Source organism: Lytechinus pictus, chromosome 17 (assembly GCF_037042905.1).
Source record: "Lytechinus pictus isolate F3 Inbred chromosome 17, Lp3.0, whole genome shotgun sequence".
Taxonomy (NCBI): domain Eukaryota; kingdom Metazoa; phylum Echinodermata; class Echinoidea; order Temnopleuroida; family Toxopneustidae; genus Lytechinus; species Lytechinus pictus.
Genome location: NC_087261.1, coordinates 26,497,817 through 26,516,749, shown reverse-complemented (window position 1 = coordinate 26,516,749; position 18,933 = coordinate 26,497,817). Strand labels below are relative to the sequence as shown.

Below are 18,933 nucleotides of genomic sequence, written 5' to 3'. Positions count from 1 at the left end.
CTACTTGCCCGAATTCGGCAAGCGAAATTCTCACAATAGAATTACCAAAATAAGGGTCGGTATGATATACCGACCCTAAATTTGGTCATGGCGGGCAAGATAAAATCACTTTGTAAAAAGAAATGCAAGAACCAGGTTCATCAGTTCATGTCAAAAGAGAGAAAAAAGGGTCAATGGTTTCTAAAACTGTAATGTTTTTTTTTGAAGAGGTAAAACTTTTTTCAAGGATTTTTTCGGGCAAGTGAAATAGATTTTCGGCCAAGTACATTTCAACTATTTAAAAATTTAGTGCATCTAAAAAGTTATGTAGCACCAGGGTTGGCGCGCTTTCAACGGTGTGTTTTAAAACATGTTTTAGAACATGTTTTAAAACACGTTTAAAAAACACCTAATACACTTGTGTGTTATAAATATGCATGAATGTGAGTTTACATGAATTTATTTTTTATACTTTTATTTCTTAAGTGGTTTATTATTTTCTTGTAACTAAATCTCTTTCTCAACACCACTCTTTTTCTAAGTCTCTCTCTTTCCCCCCTTATTCTCCCTTGCTTTGTCATGTTCCTTTCCTCCTGTTCAATTGTGCACATCCATCCATATTTAAGAATATTCTCATTTTAACAAACATCTGAGTGTTGTGCTCACTTTTAGACAGGGAAAGAAACACTATTTAAAATGAGCTCAAATATGTAATAGTAGTACTTGAATGAAATGGAATTGTTGCATAAACATGATAATATTTTGCAAATAGACTGTATAACTGACATTGTAACCTTGAGGTACACACAAAAGTAGGTGAAACTTTGCGCTTCATAAAGATGAAGAAAAGTAATTTAATTCAGTATAAGATAATCAGCTAGCAAACCCTTTTTTCCTCCCTGAACATGTGTGGAACTACCATTGTTTCAACATTTTTTGGTTCAGTCAAGTTGGTCATTATGAAATCTGTAAAAATTGAAATATTGTATTGTTCAAAAATTAAAAAAAAGTGAGGGACATCATCAACTCTCTCATTTGCACATCACTGAGTTGTTATAAATGTTTTGTGAAAAATAAGCGAAATTTTAAAATGTCATAACTTTCTTATTTTACATCCGATTTGATGAAATTGTCAGCATTAGGTATTTTCAGCATAGGACTTGACCTTTAACCCTAACACTCCCAGGGGACCGTAATGGCCCCCTTAAAATTTCTAGGATAAATCCATAAGCACAACAGGGCCACGCCTTATTGTTCAAGACTATTTTTTTGATACATGCATGGATATGCGGTTATGATATTACCATGGAGCTATTAACACATTAATAGCTCCATGATATTACACAAGTGCATGTCAGACCAGAATTGCTCAATATCGTGATTTCATGTATAAAGCCAATGCAAATTTTTCACCAACATTTTTATCTGTATCAATATTTGTACTTTTTGTTAATGATTGGAAAATTATTGCCAACAATTTCTATTTAAAAAATCCCCTAAGTGACAACAAAACTGTAACGATTTTGTTGAACTTTGGTTCACAACACAAAAAACAGAAAATAACGAAGAGTTACCTCGAAATTTTTGGCTGCTAACTGCAACCTTCGTCAGCGATGTGACCCGATTTGACCTTAGTGACGTAATGGTCGATGATCGGGGTAACTCTTCGTTATTTTCTGTTTTTTGTGTTGTGAACCAAAGTTAAAAAAAATCGTTATCTTTTACCAACACAGATGAACTTTCATGAACAAAACTGTAGATAGGAAATATGTAAAAAAAAAAAATAGTTAAAACTAACATTAAAAAACAATTTGATCAGAATTCCTCAATTAAAGAAATAAGCAGTTCAAGGGCCTAATATTTATAGATTTAAACCCAATGTTGTATTTCATGCACTTATGGGTACCCGGTAGGATGTAAAAGTCATTGTAGCTTGTCCAGTACTGTGTGCGCCTCACTGGCGACTGACTGGAATACTACCCAGGGAGTGGAGGATGTGCATACATTGTGTGCAGGAATGACTGATTGAATCCGATGACTGGGGTAATGATAAATCTAAAGCGCTTAGACACATTCCGATGTATTAAGCGCTATTTAAAAGCGGACTTTTATTATTATTATTACTTAAAATTGGTATAATTGATTAAAATAAAGCATATTGAGTAAATGAAATTAAGTTTTGAAAGCCTATAGTCTATAGATTATGTCATTTTCTTACATTGTGCAAATTCTTTTCACCCCCTAGATTGACAAGACTAAAAAAAACCTGAGACTACATCATATGTATGAGGAATAAACTTATGAAATGTCAACTTACTTTTTCGGCATTCAATTTCTTTTAGTAATTTTGGGGAAAATATGAACTTTTCTGTTGGAAATTCAGCAACAAAAATTGTAGTCATCTCTTACTTACTCCAAAATGATTTTAAAATATCAAGAGCTTAAATCATACTAAATTAAGTGTACAATTTGATTGATTTACAGAAAATTTAATCGTTCGTTGGAAAAAAAAACGTTTTAAAACGATTTAAAACGTTTTAAAACAATAAAAAACGTTTTATTTGTTTTTTTGAATAAAAAACGTTTTTTATTACAACCCTGTGTAGCACCCTGCAACATGGATGGTTTACAGGTCTAGTAGGTATACCGGGTTAGCCCTGTGATTTTGGTACTATTGCAGTTTTTGCACTGGCCGACTTCAAGAGAATTTTCCAATTGACTGGTGTTCACATATGTTGTAGCAAGCCTCTCAATTTTAAGGAACACAATTTTTCCGAATATCATGCTCGCGATTGGTATTTTGGTTGGATCTCATTCAGACATTGCTTCGCTTGGCAATGGCAAAGCTTGGGTTCGACCAAAAGCTTCGGTCTCTGTTAATGGTTGTTCCGCTGAACTCTGTTGGCTCCACTCACCAAATAGAGAGTCAGAGACAGAACTTCTAGCTCGATCTGTACAGGAGAAACTTCGCCAACACTGACGACAACACACGGGACTGAAAAAAAAAAGCTCAGGCCTCAGTAACCCAGGGAGCCCAGGGGCTTACCGCGTATTTGACCATACTCACGGGAGTAGCGTGATTTATGGTCTAAATATTTCTCCAAATGAATTGTGAAAACAGAAATTATGCACTTACCATGATTATATGGATGAAGGTCTAACGAGTGGCAGTTTCCTGACATCTGGGCACAGACTGGAACCTCAAAAAATGAAAAGTTCTCTCCTTCTACCTAGCCAGGAGGCTTCTAGAGAGTAAAAATCATTTACTAACGTAAGGTTACTCTCATACGAAGCCAGGGCTTCCTTCATATACTTTTGCGTGTACCACCAAAAAACCTGAAACTTTCGCCCCCGAGATTTCTACTTTCTTTCGAAAAGATCTAGCCCTAAATCATGTACATGGGATAACGTTATGCGACGCAAGCGTCCGTATCGTGGGTGAAGAACAATAGAAAACAAGATGGCGGCGTAAACATCGGGCAAGTCTCTTCCGTCTATTCATGATATTTTTCTCATTTTTTTTAATGAATTCTTGTCTAAAAATAAAATCCATAGCGTAGAAATGTCGGAAATGAAGTTGTATCCCATGTACATGATTTAGCCTTAGCTTAGGGCTAGATCTTTTAACATTTGAGTTAGAAAGAAATCTCGGGGGCGAAAGTTTCAGGTTTTTTTGTGGTACACGCAAAAGTATATGAAGGAAGCCCTGGCTTTGTATGAGAGTAACCTTATGTTAGTAAATTATTTTTACTCTCTAGAAGCCTCCTGGCTACTTCTACCCCCGTCTCGATCGGCCATTTTTGTTATGAATTGTAACAAAATGGTCGATCGAGACGGGGGTAGAAGGAGAGAACTTTTCGTTTTTTTGAGGTTCCAGTCTGTGCCCAGATGTCAGGAAACTGCCACTCGTTAGACCTTCATCCATATAATCGTGGTAAGTGCATAATTTCTTTTTTCACAATTCATTTGGAGAAATATTTAGACCATAAATCACGCTAGTCCCGTGAGTATGGTCAAATACACGGTAAGCCCCTGGGGCGGTATTCTGAGGTCATTTTATCTTTAAAATATTTTATTTTATCTCTTAAAATGAAATTGGTATTCTGAGATGACATTTTAACTCTCAGATAAAATTTAAAATTTCATCTTGCGTATAAATTTTATCTTGCGTATTTATGATGAGCAGTGGCTGCGTAGACATACCCATCGCGTATCTGGCCATTGCAACGCGGGTGATGTGCTTGCGCCCAAGTTACTTTGAAGAAAAAATAAAATAAACTTAAAAGAGGGTAGGGGCTATTTTATCTCCGCGACGTTCATTTCGTCAATATTTCTAGGTGAATTAACTCCAAATGTTGGCATGAAAATAAAGAAAAATGATATATTCGTTGAGAACAACACCTTAAAGTTATTCCTGTACAATCAGGAAGCATTTCATAAGACTTTTCTTGACTAATATTGCCTTTGAAATGATGCTTGAAAAGATGCGATATAGACTTCGAAAAAAAGATGCGAGTATTGCCATTTTTGTTAAAAAGAAATCTCTGTAAAGACGCACAAGCGTATAGTGCAAGCTTATTGAAGTCAATAAATTGACGCAATCTCACTCCTTCGCCACACCTCCTAGCGGAATGGATTTCCATTGGTTGAGTGATATTGAGATTGAGAGAGCTATATTAAAAGCGCGTTTCTAATTGGATATTGATTAAAAAATAGGTGTGTCTTACAGAGATAAAATGAAAATAAAATTGTTCTCAGAATACCAATTCGGAAAGATTTTAAGGGTATTTTATCTCACTGATTTTAACGGAGATAAAATATTTTATTTTATCTGAGATAAAATGGATCTCAGAATACCACCCCTGGGCTCCCGCCCGCTGCGCAGGCGGGCGGGAGCTCCCTGGCCTGGGTTAAGGCCTCAGGCTCAGCCCCTCCTCAGGCTTATACCTAACTTTATTATTTTACTCACCAACAAGTCCGTATTTTTGCCAAGCCTTGCATTTGGGCACGTCTGTTTGATGATAGCTCGAATCTTTGAACGTGGAAATTTTCGTTTCATAATGGAAAGGTGGTATTTAATTCATTGTTTACTGTAAATTAGTTTTCAATTTTTCAAGAAACCCGCAAAACTCCAGCTTCCGAAAATATAGAGCCAGAGAGGGCGACAAACAGAACCACGAGCCCGAGAGATCGAGTGTCGGGCCAAAAGGTCGTGGACATCATTGTCGTGGCTTGATGGACTTAATTGGCGCCAGAAGAAAAAAAAAGGTCCGGGGTTCGATTCCTGCGAATTATGCCCCTGAGTGTAAAGTGAAACCATAATTTTCAGATCTACATAGCGTTGACCTTTTCATTCCCTGAATAATTTTATTGTCATAAAAATGGATATGGGGTATGAACGTGTTCCCCCCCAGAAGGAAAAACCAGTTCCACTGGACCAGTTAGACCAGTAGAATTTTAACTGGTAACTCTGGAAATTGGAACATCGGTTTATTGGTCTAACTGGTCATACTGGTCCAGTTAAAATTTTACTGGTCCAGTTAAAAATTAAACTGGTCTTGAATTACTGGAATTTTATACTGGTCTTTTTTCTGGTGGTTGTTACTGGTCTCACTGGTCTTCATACTGGTATCCAATTCAAGCTGGTCTTTACTGGTATTTTCTACTGGTCTGACTGGTCCTCGAACTGGTCGAACTGGTCCTCGTACTGGTCTTACTGGATCAATTTATTACATGCATTTGGTTTGTTATATACCATGGTCAGTGAAATGTGATGGAAAAGATGGTTAGTAAATTAATGTTTCTGCTGTTATTTTAAATGTGATATATGAAATTACACGTTTTCATTGTGAATTAGTTCACACACTTATTTGGAAAGTTTTTAAACAACAATGAGTGCCATTGCAAGGATATTCCATCCTAAATCCTGATTTTTCTTTTTAAAATAGGAAATATGCAAATGAGGTAAACCACGTGATCAGCATCATCAGAATTACTGGTATTACTGGTCTTGACCAGTTCAATTTCAAACAATGAATTACTTTAGACCAGTTGACTATATCAGAGGAATATATCTTGCTTTGATCTTAATCATAATTAAAGGAAATAATTATTTCAATGATAAAGTTAATACTTGATAATTATGATAATGGTAATAATAATAATTACAATATCAATAACAACGATAACAGTAATAAGAATGATAACAACAATGATCATAATAATCATAATGATGATAATTATGATAATTATAAGAAGAATGATGATAACAATGATAACGATAATAACTTTCTCTGAATTGCAAGATTCATATTTCATAATTCGTCAAATGATCTGACTTGAAATAAAGTCATTATTTATTGGACCAGTAACACCAGTTTGATGAAAAACAATTTAACTGGTATTACTACTTTGCTTCAACTGGAATGCAATTGTTTGAACTGGTCTCCAGTTGATTTTTACTGGTCCAGTTAAAAATCAACTGGTCCAGTAAACATATACTGGAAACCAGTAAAAATCTACTGGAAACCATTTATTGGACCAGAAACACCAATTTGATGAAAAACAATTTAACTGGTATTACTAATTGCTTCAACTGGAATGCAATTGTTGGAACTGGTCTCCAGTTGATTTTTACTGGTCCAGTTAAAAATAAACTGGCCCAGTAAAAATATACTGGAAACCAGTAAAATTCTACTGGAAACCAGTAAAAATTCTTACTGGTCTTACTGGTTTTTCCTTCTGGGCCTTACAAAAAATTCCTGCAGTACTTTAGTGGTACTCTGTTGTACCTGTGTGATACTTCTGTCATACACGACGGTACCTCAGAATTACCACAGGACTTCTGTGGTATCACTCTGTGATAGTTCTGTCATACTTCTGTGGTACAGGAAAATATGAAAATTTCCTGCAATACCTTAATGGTACTCTGTCGTACCTGTGTGATACTTCTGTTGTACAAAACTGTATATAGAATTACAACAGGACTTCTGTGGTATCACTCTGTGATAGTTCTGTCATACTTCTGTGGTACAGGAAAATATGAAAATTTCATGCAATACCTTAATGGTACTCTGTCGTACCTGTGTGATACTGCTGTTGTACAAAACTGTATATAGAATTACAACAGGACTTCTGTGGTATCACTCTGTGATAGTTCTGTCATACTTCTGTGGTACATAAAAATATGAAAATGTCATGCAATACCTTAATGGTACTCTGTCGTACCTGTGTGATACTTCTGTTGTACAAAACTGTATAAGGAATTACTACAGGACTCCTGTGGTATCACTCTGTGATAGTTCTGTCATACTTCTGTGGTACATAAAAATATGAAAATTTCATGCAATACCTTAATGGTACTCTGTCGTACCTGTGTAATACTTCTGTTGTACATAACTGTATACAATATCACTCTGTGATAGTTATGTCGTACTTCTGTTGTACATGAAAATTCTAAAATATCCTGCAGTACTTCTATGACAACCCTGCGATACTTCTGTTGTATATGAACATTTTTTTAATTTCCTGCAGTACTCCTATTACTAAGCACTTCTATGGAAACCCTGTGATACTTCTGTGGTACATGAACATTTTGAAATTTCCTGCAGTACTCGATCCTATTAAAGACACTTCTATGAAAACCCTGTGATACTTCTGTGGTAAATGAAAATTTTGAAATTTCCTGCAGGACTCAATATAGGCACTTCTAAAATTCTATGGCAACCCCAGTGCTATACTTTCAAAATTTCCTGCGGTACTTCTCATGCAGCCACCCCAGAAATATGACTGAAACTGTATCACAGACGCTACTGGTGTATTTTCTGTGGTACAGTACATGAACAAATTAGTTTCCTTCAGTACTTGTATGGAAGCCCTGTTTGTACCACAGACTAATTTTTTTATTTCCAGTGAGGGATTTATCTTTTTTTTCAGTTTCGGGAGAGGTCAGTAGCGTATTGAGTCTTATATTTTTAGAAGGCCATATGGCTTAAAAGGGCACCATTCATTTTAAAAAGTACAATTTTTTATATGAAAATTTAATTTTGTGATAGCTAGATTGTGACATATAGGCCCTATTTCAAAATTATATTTCACCCTGTCCCATTGTGTAGGTCTATATCAGCGAGGGGGGGGGGGGGTTATGCCTACTGAGACTCAGAGGTTTTAAGTTTGATAGCTTCTATTTCTACGAGAAAGGGTACTATACGTACTAGATCAAAACTAGGAGCAAAGCGCGAACTGAAAAATGCGAAAAATTATCGACCCCAAAATGGGCAACTTATATTTTGAGGACTATTGTTCGTTTTCAGGGTTATTTCTTTTTCATGCGCTCTTTTAAATTTCAATTATCATTTTTGTTTTGTTTGTTCGCCACTTATTTTTCATAAAAAACAGGATGAATAATAAAAAAATGACTATATTTAAAAGGGTAGGCCCTACGTGTTGAAATATACAGGACACACCTAACACTCTTAGAGCTTAATGGTTGTGAGGAAGCCGGGTTGAATTTCAAAGAGATATTGTAATGAATAAAAATATAAGCATGAACGTATTATTCTACTTCATCCATCTCTTTCTAACAATACAAGAAAATAATTGAAGGGGAGGTCAACGCTAGAGATAATCAATAAATAGAGTAAAATTCACAAAACAAAATGCTTAAAATTTATTCAAAATCGGATGACAAATAACGAAGTTAAGTTGAATTTTAAGGATTTGCAATATTCCCATGAAACAGTTTTATTTAGGCATGTCTCATGAATATTCATTAGGTGGGCTGATGATGTCATATCCCATGTTCTTTTGTACAATATATGAAATTAGATTTATTCAACATATTTCTACCAAGAACTTAAACAATTGGAATGACGACTAATTAACCGCATTAGTTATTTAATGCAGCAACTTTACAATGGGGACACATTATTTACACATGTATTGAAAAAATAGATAATCATAATTTCATATCTAACATTAAAAAAGAAAAATGGGAATGTCACATCATCAGCCCACCAAGTGAATATTCATGACGATGTGCACACTATCTGTTTTCACAAAATATTGATAAACAATTAACATAAGAAAGTTCAGCGTTGAATGTTGATTAAAAAATAAATCTCAGTTAAAATGCTATCTAAGATTTTGTTTTACACGTTTCATAACCAAGTTTTAATGCGATTCTGGCCCCTTAAAGTTTTTATTGCGAGAAAATACATTTTTCCAAGTTTCCCATCTATTTTTTTATTTATTTTTTTTTTAGTAAAAAGGACCTATTTTCTTACAAATATATTATTATAAATAAAATTACTTCAATATTTGTTCTCCTATTCACAATATTTTTTACAGGTGGAATAGGATAAACTAAAAATAGGATATTTAATTTCCATTTTAAGGCCTATTTTTTGCTTTATATCCCCGGTTTATATCTTTGCCACCTTGCAATATGTTAGCCAGGCTGGTTTATATCTATTTCTTTTTAAATCAAATAAATTTGGATATTTTCAATCTATTTTTATGATGCGAAGCTATATATAGTTTGTAAATATGTTTTTTAATTGCAAGAACAATCTTGTATCTCTGTTCACATATGATGGCAGTTTATTTTGCTTCTTTTTTTCTAATTTGTATGAAGTTTGTATCTATATATTTTCAAACTATTTTCCATCCTTAAAGTGTCACAACCGATATCATATTATTTTTTACCTCGTTGGCAAAGTTATTATCTTTTCTTATGTTTCGCTTCAAAATGGTATCTTTATATTTGCTTGTCTTGCTCCTCCACCCCTTATCAAAATACCCTGCCGGCACTTGATCTAAGATTATTTTCTTTTACTACTTGAACCTTATAAAGGAATCTTTCCTTCGATCGCAAGAAAGGATAAAATGTGTGTTTTTGAAAAGAAATAAAATTAAAAATACATAGGATTGGAGCTGTGATTTTCCTCATTGCTTTCTTTGTCATCCTACTTGCATACTAGTAGGCCTATATAACATATTTTCAGTAAAATTGTGAGACATGTTTTTAAATCCTATCCTTATATTAAAAAAAAGAATAAAGAGAAAGAAAAAAATTAAAAGACATAGAAAAGAAAAAGAAAGGAAGAAGAAATAAATATTTGAATTTTACTTTATTCAATTCCTTTACGTTAATAATATGATATATAAATGATGGCGAAAATAGTCAAATTGTCTGGTTGCCAAGTAAAAAGTAAGACCCCCCCCCCCCCCCTCCGAGCTCCCCGTACAAACGCACGGACTGTACCGTATACGTGTTTCCGGTTCCGCCATTTGAAAAAAAACGTTCGTAACTGCTCAGCTGAACCCGAAGCTTGATGAAGAAGGCCGTCAATATTTCAACAAAAACTAACAGAATATGGATCAGATTCGGACAACGACTTCTTAAGACATTCACACAACAGGCTAAACAGTAAGTTAGATCAATTTTTCGTAGTTTGGCGCGGCATGCACTTAAATTTCTTCGACTTTTTAATCATTACCGTACGGCCACTGCACTGCCGTTGTTCCCGATCGCTTATCGGGTGGGGGCTGATCTGCGGTGTGCGCGGCCGGGGACGGCCAACGGCTGGCTAAGTTAGTAGTATATTGATGGCGGCGGTGAGGATGTTTGTATTGTCATGATTGTAGCCAGGTCAGGGGTGGGCGCTAATGCAGTTTCGCACCGGCCGATTAATACCAGCATACCTCATCACCAATATTTGTTCCCAAATGTCATGACAAGTCTCTCAGTCACATTTGAAGTCAATATATCCACCACTTTTCAAAATATCGTGATCGGGAATGGCTGTAGGCCTAGCCAGGCGGCTTCTAGAGAGTGAAAATCATTTACTAACGTAACTTCGTAAGGTCACTCTCATATGAAGCCAGGGATCCTTTCTCATATACCCACACAGAGGAAGCCAAAAATTGAAACTTTCACCCCCGGCCCCGAGATTTCTACTTTCCTTCTAAAAGATCTAGCCTAACGTTAGACCTAAATCATGTACATGGGATAAAACTTAATTTCCAACATTTCTACGCTCTCGTCGTTATTTTTGAAGAAGAAATTCATTCCAAAAAATGCGAAAAATATCATGATTAGACGGAAGAGACTTGCCCGATGTTTACGCCGCCATCTTGTTTTCTATTGTTCTTCGCCAACGTTACAGACGCGAACTTCGAGACCATGAACTCGATCTGATATTCTGAGTGACAGAGGTGGGATTTTATGGGGGTGGGGAATATAAAATTCATGCAACATCTTGATTTTTAAAAAGAATTAAAACTAATATTCTTACTTTACACAAAGTTTCATTTAGTTCCATGCTTTTATCAGTCTCAAAATTGGTGATTTAGAGCCAACATGAAGTTCCTCACACATATTTATAATTCGCTGCCGATTTCAAAACATTGCATGCGGATGCAATATTCGCGAGATACCGGGCCTGGTCTGACCCGACCGACCTCACACGCATGCGATGTATTGAATATTGATACGTGTGAGAAACTTCATGTTGGCTCTAAATCATCAATTTTGAGACGGATAGAGGCATGGAGAAGAACTGAAACTTTGTGTGCAGGAAGAATATTAGTTTTAATTTTTTTAAAGAGCGTGATGTTGCATGAATTTGATATCCCCCCCCCCCCATAAGATCCCACTTTTTGTCACTCGGAATATCAGATCGGCAGATCCAGTTCACGGTCTCAAAGTTTGGGTAGGTGGAGCGTAGTGTAGCAATAGTGAAGTGGAGTGGAGCCTGCACAAACTTCACTCGAGGTAGGCAATCCCACAAATTTAAAAGAGGTTTCTATAAAATCAAGTCCGGCCTTCTATGAACATGACAAACTTACGAAAAGATGTGAAGTCAATTCACCCTAAATATCATCAATATCCCTCAAATAGCTTCATTTAAGCACTAATTTCTCTTCCGGTTGATAAAATATGGATCCGTCTTTAATTTCCAAAATTGTTCGTCTAACTAGCTAAAGGACGCATGTTTTATCTACATATTAAAGACACTACATAGAAAAGACTAGGCACAAAGACTATTATACATGTAAATCGATGCAAAGCATTACGCGATGTCGGCAAAGTGCCCAATCTTCTTATTGTAAAGACTTTAGCGACAATAACAGACTGTGAGTAAGGTTAAAATGCTCCTCTACTTTTAATGTTTTCATTAGTGCTGTTGTCGGGAACAAAAATCCATGTCGACATGTCGCTTAAAAATTAATCCCGACATCGACAATGTCGACATGAAAAAGGGACCGTAATTTAGCCTGGGCTCCCTAACATAAAAAAAACGCATTCGATCGTGGAACAACACTCTCAATCAAATATATTCACCTTGACACGAGTGATATCCCCACACTAGATCTATATAATACAGGCTCAGTTCGGGAATTGAGCTTCCAAAATCACCGATTTAATCCACATTTTTTTTCTGGAGAATCAAGTTTTTGTACCAGGATCCGGTTTCGAAAGCATTGCTCAATAACACTCATAGCCAATTTGAGAATCACCAATTACAACAGTGATCATTGCTGCAAACGCAAGCTCCTCAATTTGACAATGAAAAGTAATGAAAATCGACCGATAATTTCAGTATCACTTCCGCGGCGATCCGTGCAACGATCTCCAAACGAATGAAGGGAAGTTTTCTGTGACTTCGTGATATGAAGTAAGCGCTCAATTGCGGCAGTCACAACTTTGACAAAAACACGTGTTCGCTGCTGCTCACGTTTATGTGAAAAGTAATGCATTGAGGAGCAATGTATTATCAAGCACGGTGAATAGCGCGCGATGGGTACATATTTCCGTGGATGGGTACGGTGAATGCTACTCTCGCTATAATGGGATATCGAGGGCGGCTCGATCGGGCAGGCCGGCCCTGCACTGACGTATTTCTACTGCCGCACAGCTCGCAGATATTCTTTTTTCATTTAATGCGCTGCTAAGCTGAATAAACCTTTTAATCGCGCCAATTACTGTGGATAAATGCTTCTAACTTTTCAGCTAATCTTTACACTCGTGATTGTAGGCTAGACCCCTTTTTATTTTATGTTTACATGTCGATGTGGGTGCGTGCATGTCGACATGTCGGAATTTTGAAAATCCTTCGTATGTCGACATCAATGTCGATATGAGGCCTATCGACAACAGCACTAGTTTTCATTGATTTTATGTTGAATATTATTAAAGAATATGACTCTTTGCACCTGAATTGTAACACTGAAATATGGAAATGAAGAAGTTTTATCATGTATTTTTATTACATCATGTATTTGTATTAACCTGCAAATAAAATTTTACTATGTCACTCAAATTCATTTCATTTCATTAAAGATTCAAAGAGGGATCTCTGGATGATCGAGCAGCAAGTCCAGCATTATGTGGGAAAGATACTACAGGTGTACACAGAAAAGGCCATGTTCTTGTACAAGACACGGTTGGAGTTCATAAAAGGTGATTATATAGGCATTCACTTCAGTAGATATGATAATTACAAAATTAAGCAGATTGTATTCATGCAGTGGCATACAGTGTAATCCTTGTTAGAAGATGTAGAGTTATTCTTCATTGTTTTATTAAAGAGTTTCAATATGTGCTTATGACAATTTGTTTGCATTATAAATTGTTTGTCACTCTTCGGCTTAGTTTGCTTTTATAAGCAAGAATATGCTAAGAGAGATAGCCGCAAGGACCTCATTATCCGATAGATATGTACTTGTGAAAAGAGATCTAGATGGGGGCAAAACACCTTACTTCTTGTATTTTTATGTTGTTCATGTTATCGTAATGGTATGTGTTTTTTTTTCTACAGATTAAGCTGCCTCGTGCTATACAGACTTGGATAAAAACAAGCTGTCCAATGAATGGTGACTACTCAAGAGGAGCCAGAAAGTCAACTAAAGCCAGGGTATTTTGGGAGTTGATATGGCCGGGGAAGGGGGGAGGGGGGGTTTCCAGGCCCCCCCCCCTTCCTTGAGATCTTGACCGCACAATCGCGTCTAACATTGGCACATGGGTTGTCTAGGGCATAATTTACAAAATTAAATTGTAAATTATTTCACGCAAATTGTTAGTAAGTGATAATACTAATTTATGCGTAATTAGAATACAAAATCATACTTTTTCCTCTATTGCATTGACTTTGTACACAAAATCACGTTTTTGAGCAATTTTTGGTATGACATGTACTTACATAATGTCACGTTATTACAGAACCACGTACCGGGTGACACAAGATTGGTCTCAAAAGATGCACAAGACTAGAAAGAGGCATGTTTTAAAAAAATTGTGCGACAGCATGGTCGCAAAATTTTTGGAAGGGGGGGGGGGTCAAATTGGTCCAATTTAACTAAGGGTTAATAACTGGGAGGCTGTTAGCTGCCTTTTTACTTTCAAGTCTTGCACATCTTTTGAGACCAAATTTGTGATGCCTGGGTACGCTGTTCCGAAATTTCGCAACATTTTTATGTATTAATCCAACACAAATACTGTTTCTTGCTAAAAATTCACAATTAGTATACCAGTAATATACATTTATCAAGTCAAATTATTTAATTACATTTATAATCATAAAAGCTTTGATAAAGTATAAAAAAAAACAAAGAGTTGTATGTAGGCCTGGGACTTTCGGGTTTTTTCTCTTCGGGTACCCGTGGTAATTTTCGGGTGGGTACCTGAAAATCATGTCACTTGAAATATGACTGGTGGAAACACCCCATAGGTGACGTCATCAAGCCAATGCGATGCAAGCCAATTTATGAATGAAAATATAGTAAGCATGCGCATTGCAAGCCTCCCGTGCCCCACGCAGTATTCCATCGAAACAAGTTTCAATACTCTGTCACCTCGTACCAAAATCGACCTAGAATTCCACTTTCCTATATATCATATGAATTATAAAAGGTTTTCTCACCGATACTGCACAGGTAAGCAAATTTTTATTCTTGCTTTTCCGTCAAAATCTTACGAAGTAGCATCGATATTACATCGTGTTCGTGAGTTTGTATCGCTACGTGAACAAAGTCAATTGATTTCCGGGTTTCGGAGCGTCAAATGCGCCAGCCAATCACGATCGTGTTCCCATTTTCGGTTTATGATGAACTAAAAATGGTAACAAGAACGTGATTGGCTGGTGCTTCGTAGGTCGATTTTGGTATGAGGTGACAGAGTATTGCAGACTTGTTTTGACGTAATACTGCGTGGGGCTGAGGCTTGCAATGCGCATGCTTACTATATTTTCATTCATAAATTGGTTTGCGTCGCAGTGGCTGGATGACGTCACTGCGCTGCAAAAGAAACATGGCGATGATTGAACGATCTCGGTCACATCATCATCACTTGAAAACTTGTATATTTATGGATATTTAGAGGGTAATTGGTGAAATTCAAAATGAGGCTTGTGTACTTTTGTAATGAGTTACAATCATGTCTTACACTACGCAATACAAATCAAATACATGTACATTATACTGGTGAGCAATTTTCGGGTATCGGGTATTGATTTTTCTACTCGGGTACCCGGGTTTTAGTCCCAGCCCTAGTTGTATGAAAATTTTCAAAAATAATGAAAGGTAAAAGAAAACAAGATTACAATGTCCATTGCAAGGGGGCTAGTCTAGCTATTCAGGATAATTGGGATTTTATTCAGTTTTTAATTGACATAACATTATGACAAGATCCCTCCAGTTAGTGTATAAACAGCACATGGCCATGATTGAAATTCATATAACATTAAAGTATGCAAACCAGGCAGCTACATGTACATGTAGGACTCACTGCTTGTCAATTATATTGTCTGCCAGGGTCAAGTGACATACAGTGCACATGTATAACATGTGTGAAAGTACATAAGAAAATCAGCTTTTTATTTTTGTACTGTAACATTGGGTGAACTGGTGATCACTTTGGATATGATGCTCTTCATATTGGTTTATTTTATGTATATGAATTTTTGGATAATCATTAAGAATTAAAGCCATTTACTTAATATATGGAAGCATAAGCCCATCAAAGAACAGAATTATGTCATGTACAGCTAATTCATTTTGCGTGATATTACAATTGTAATTGTTTACTTGAGCAAGTAATTTGAATTGCTGCATGACCTAAACAATGACATGTTCCAATTCGAATAGTAACATGACCTAAAGAAGAGTTACTCCACCTCGATTGAGAGTGCTTATGTTAAATAATTGATGTTGCTACTTCAAATAATTGAGGTCAATCAAATTGGTCATAATTATTCAAGTCAATTTTGAGCTATATGTCATAATTAATTAGGTCATATACTAATTGAAATTACTAAATGACTCGAGTAGGTATGAATTCACATTGCCACATGACCTTAATTATTTTATGTAGCAACATCAAGTATTGAACGTCATTTAGTTATCAATTATGACATGTAGCAAATCAAATTACATGCCGCAATTTCGTGTTTATGATGGGCTCATGCTTACATTCATATATAACCCTTCAATACGTAGTTGGAGCAATTCTTAGACAAGAAGACTGTGTAAAATGATATGCCTATTCAATGTCAAAAAGGTTAATGTCTCAATAGATTTGATCTACGTTTTGGCAAAGTAATCTTATGTAAATATTTTTTCTAACCTATGGTGAACGTTCTAAATCATGTGAAATTCATTCAAAAATATCTTTCAGTATTTATGGACTTAAGTGAATTCTGAGCAAAATGAAGTGATTATGATTACGTTCATGTACTTTAAGTTTATACTGGTGATCAACACATCATAATTTCATCCCTTACTGTATGTGCACCATGCATTATCTGTACATGCAGAAGTGGTTATCCATTGTTTCATAACATGGTTGAGTAAAGGATGTTCTGCTTTTAGTATTAAGCCAATCGGGTGTTGACAAGAAGGGGAAAATGCAATTGCTCAGCTATTACAGTTTTTTTTGCAACCATAATACTGGTTAAGCCTTGGTTACATTCGCCGGCTCGTGGCCTTACGTCGAGTCAAAATTAACAGTCTTAATCATCCTTGTACCAGCTACTACCAGCTACACGTGGGTGGTTTGTACAGGAATACCTAAAACTGCTGATTTTGTCTCGCCGTAAGGCAACCGGTCAAGGAATGTGACCAAGGTATTAATAATAATCGCTTATTGTTGTGTTAGAGGGAAGGATTCTGGGTCGAATCTAGCTTTCTTTATGTGATCTCAAAATGGCAGCAATGTATGAATAGTGAAAGTAGTTCATGTGGCATCTCAATGTTCATGGATATAAATCTTTGTACATGTCTTATCCTAAAGATGAAATGTTACTGCATTATTCTAGCAGTCATTTATGATATCAAAGATGTTCTATACTGTGCATAGTACAGCTCATACATAATAAAGGTATGTGAATATGCTTTTAACGTCTTTGCAAATTTGTGGGTTTTTTCACGCCTCTTTTCATTAGTCAAGATGTCAAAGTTGTTGTGCTGGATCACAGGAAATTCTTACAAACTACTACGCCTAACAAACCAGTGCAGGACGGTGTCGTGAGAAAATCGCACAGACTACTACAGGACAATACCATAGGATTGTCACAGGAAATCAACAAGAATACCCCTGCAGGATTACCACAGTAAAGTATCACAAGAAGGCTGCAGGATGAGACCAATAATGCCACAGAAGATATCAAAGATCAGTATCACAGGAATACCACAGGACAGTACTGCAGGAATTGTCCTGCGGTAAGGTCTCTTGGTATTCCTGCAGTACTGTCCTGTAGTACTGTTCTGTAGTACTTTCCTGTGATACTGGTCTGCGGAATTCCTAAAGTACTGTCCTGTCATACTGTCCTGTGATACTATTTATCACCACAGGATAGTATCACAGGACAGTACTACAGGAATACCAGACCAGTATCACAGAACAGTACTACAGGAATACCAGACCAGTATCAGAGGACAGTACTACAGGAATACCAGACCAGTATCACAGGACAGTACTACAGGAATACCAGACCAGTATCACAGGACAGTACTACAGGAATACCAGACCAGTATCACAGGACAGTACTACAGGAATACCAGACCAGTATCACAGGACAGTACTACAGGACACAGTACCAGAAGCCTGCGGTACTCCTGTAGTACTGTCCTGCGATACTGTTCTGTAGTACTTCCCTGTGATACTGGTCTGCGGTATTCCTGTAGTACTGTCCTGTCATACTGTCCTGTCATACTATCCTGTCATACTGTCCTGTCATACTATCATGTGATACTATCCTGTGATACTATCCTGTGATACTGTCCTGTAGTACTAATAGTAGTGTGGTAGTGGTTGTAGCGGTTGTAGCGGTTGTGGTGATCGTGTCCTGTCATACTTCCTGCCATACTTATGCGGTTATTACCACAGGAAGTATCACAGGACACGGACCTGTTGTACTCCTGTTGTACATTTCTGTAGTACCGTCCCAAATTACGTGCACGTAATTCCTGCAGTACTTTCCTGCGATACTTCCTGCAGTACATATCACAGAGTACTACAGGAATTTTTTGTAAGGGATCATCCGGCATAGCATTGTGAGAGCAAATCCCGAATCTAGGGCTAGCATTAAAGGGATACTCTGGGCTGGAGATATTTATATCTAAATAAATAGAGTAAAATTCACAGAGCAAAATGCTGAAAATTTTATCAAAATCGGATAAAAATTTAGAAAAAAAGTTATTGAATTTTAAAAATTTGCATTATGACCCCAGTGAAATGGTTCTATGCATGAATATTCATTAGGTGAGCTGATGATCCACATTTTCCTTTTTCTTATGTTATTACATGAAATCATAATTGCTCCATTTATTTCATAAATTTGTAAATGATGTGTCTCCATTATGATGAAATAAGTTGCAGCAGGAAACTGAACTATATTGCACTTAATCAATTGTCAATTATTGTTTGGTTCTTGGTAGAAAAACTGAAAAATGAAA

General features: G+C 36.3%; 1 long non-coding RNA gene across 1 annotated transcript; it reads left to right on the top strand.

Annotated features, from left to right (window-relative positions):
- Positions 1–10,261: 10,261 nt before the first annotated feature.
- On the top strand, positions 10,262–17,376 carry LOC135157255 (uncharacterized). The gene is made up of 3 exons (XR_010296268.1): positions 10,262–10,408; positions 13,325–13,444; positions 13,803–17,376. It is a non-coding gene; the product is annotated as an uncharacterized LOC135157255 (long non-coding RNA).
- Positions 17,377–18,933: the final 1,557 nt, after the last annotated feature.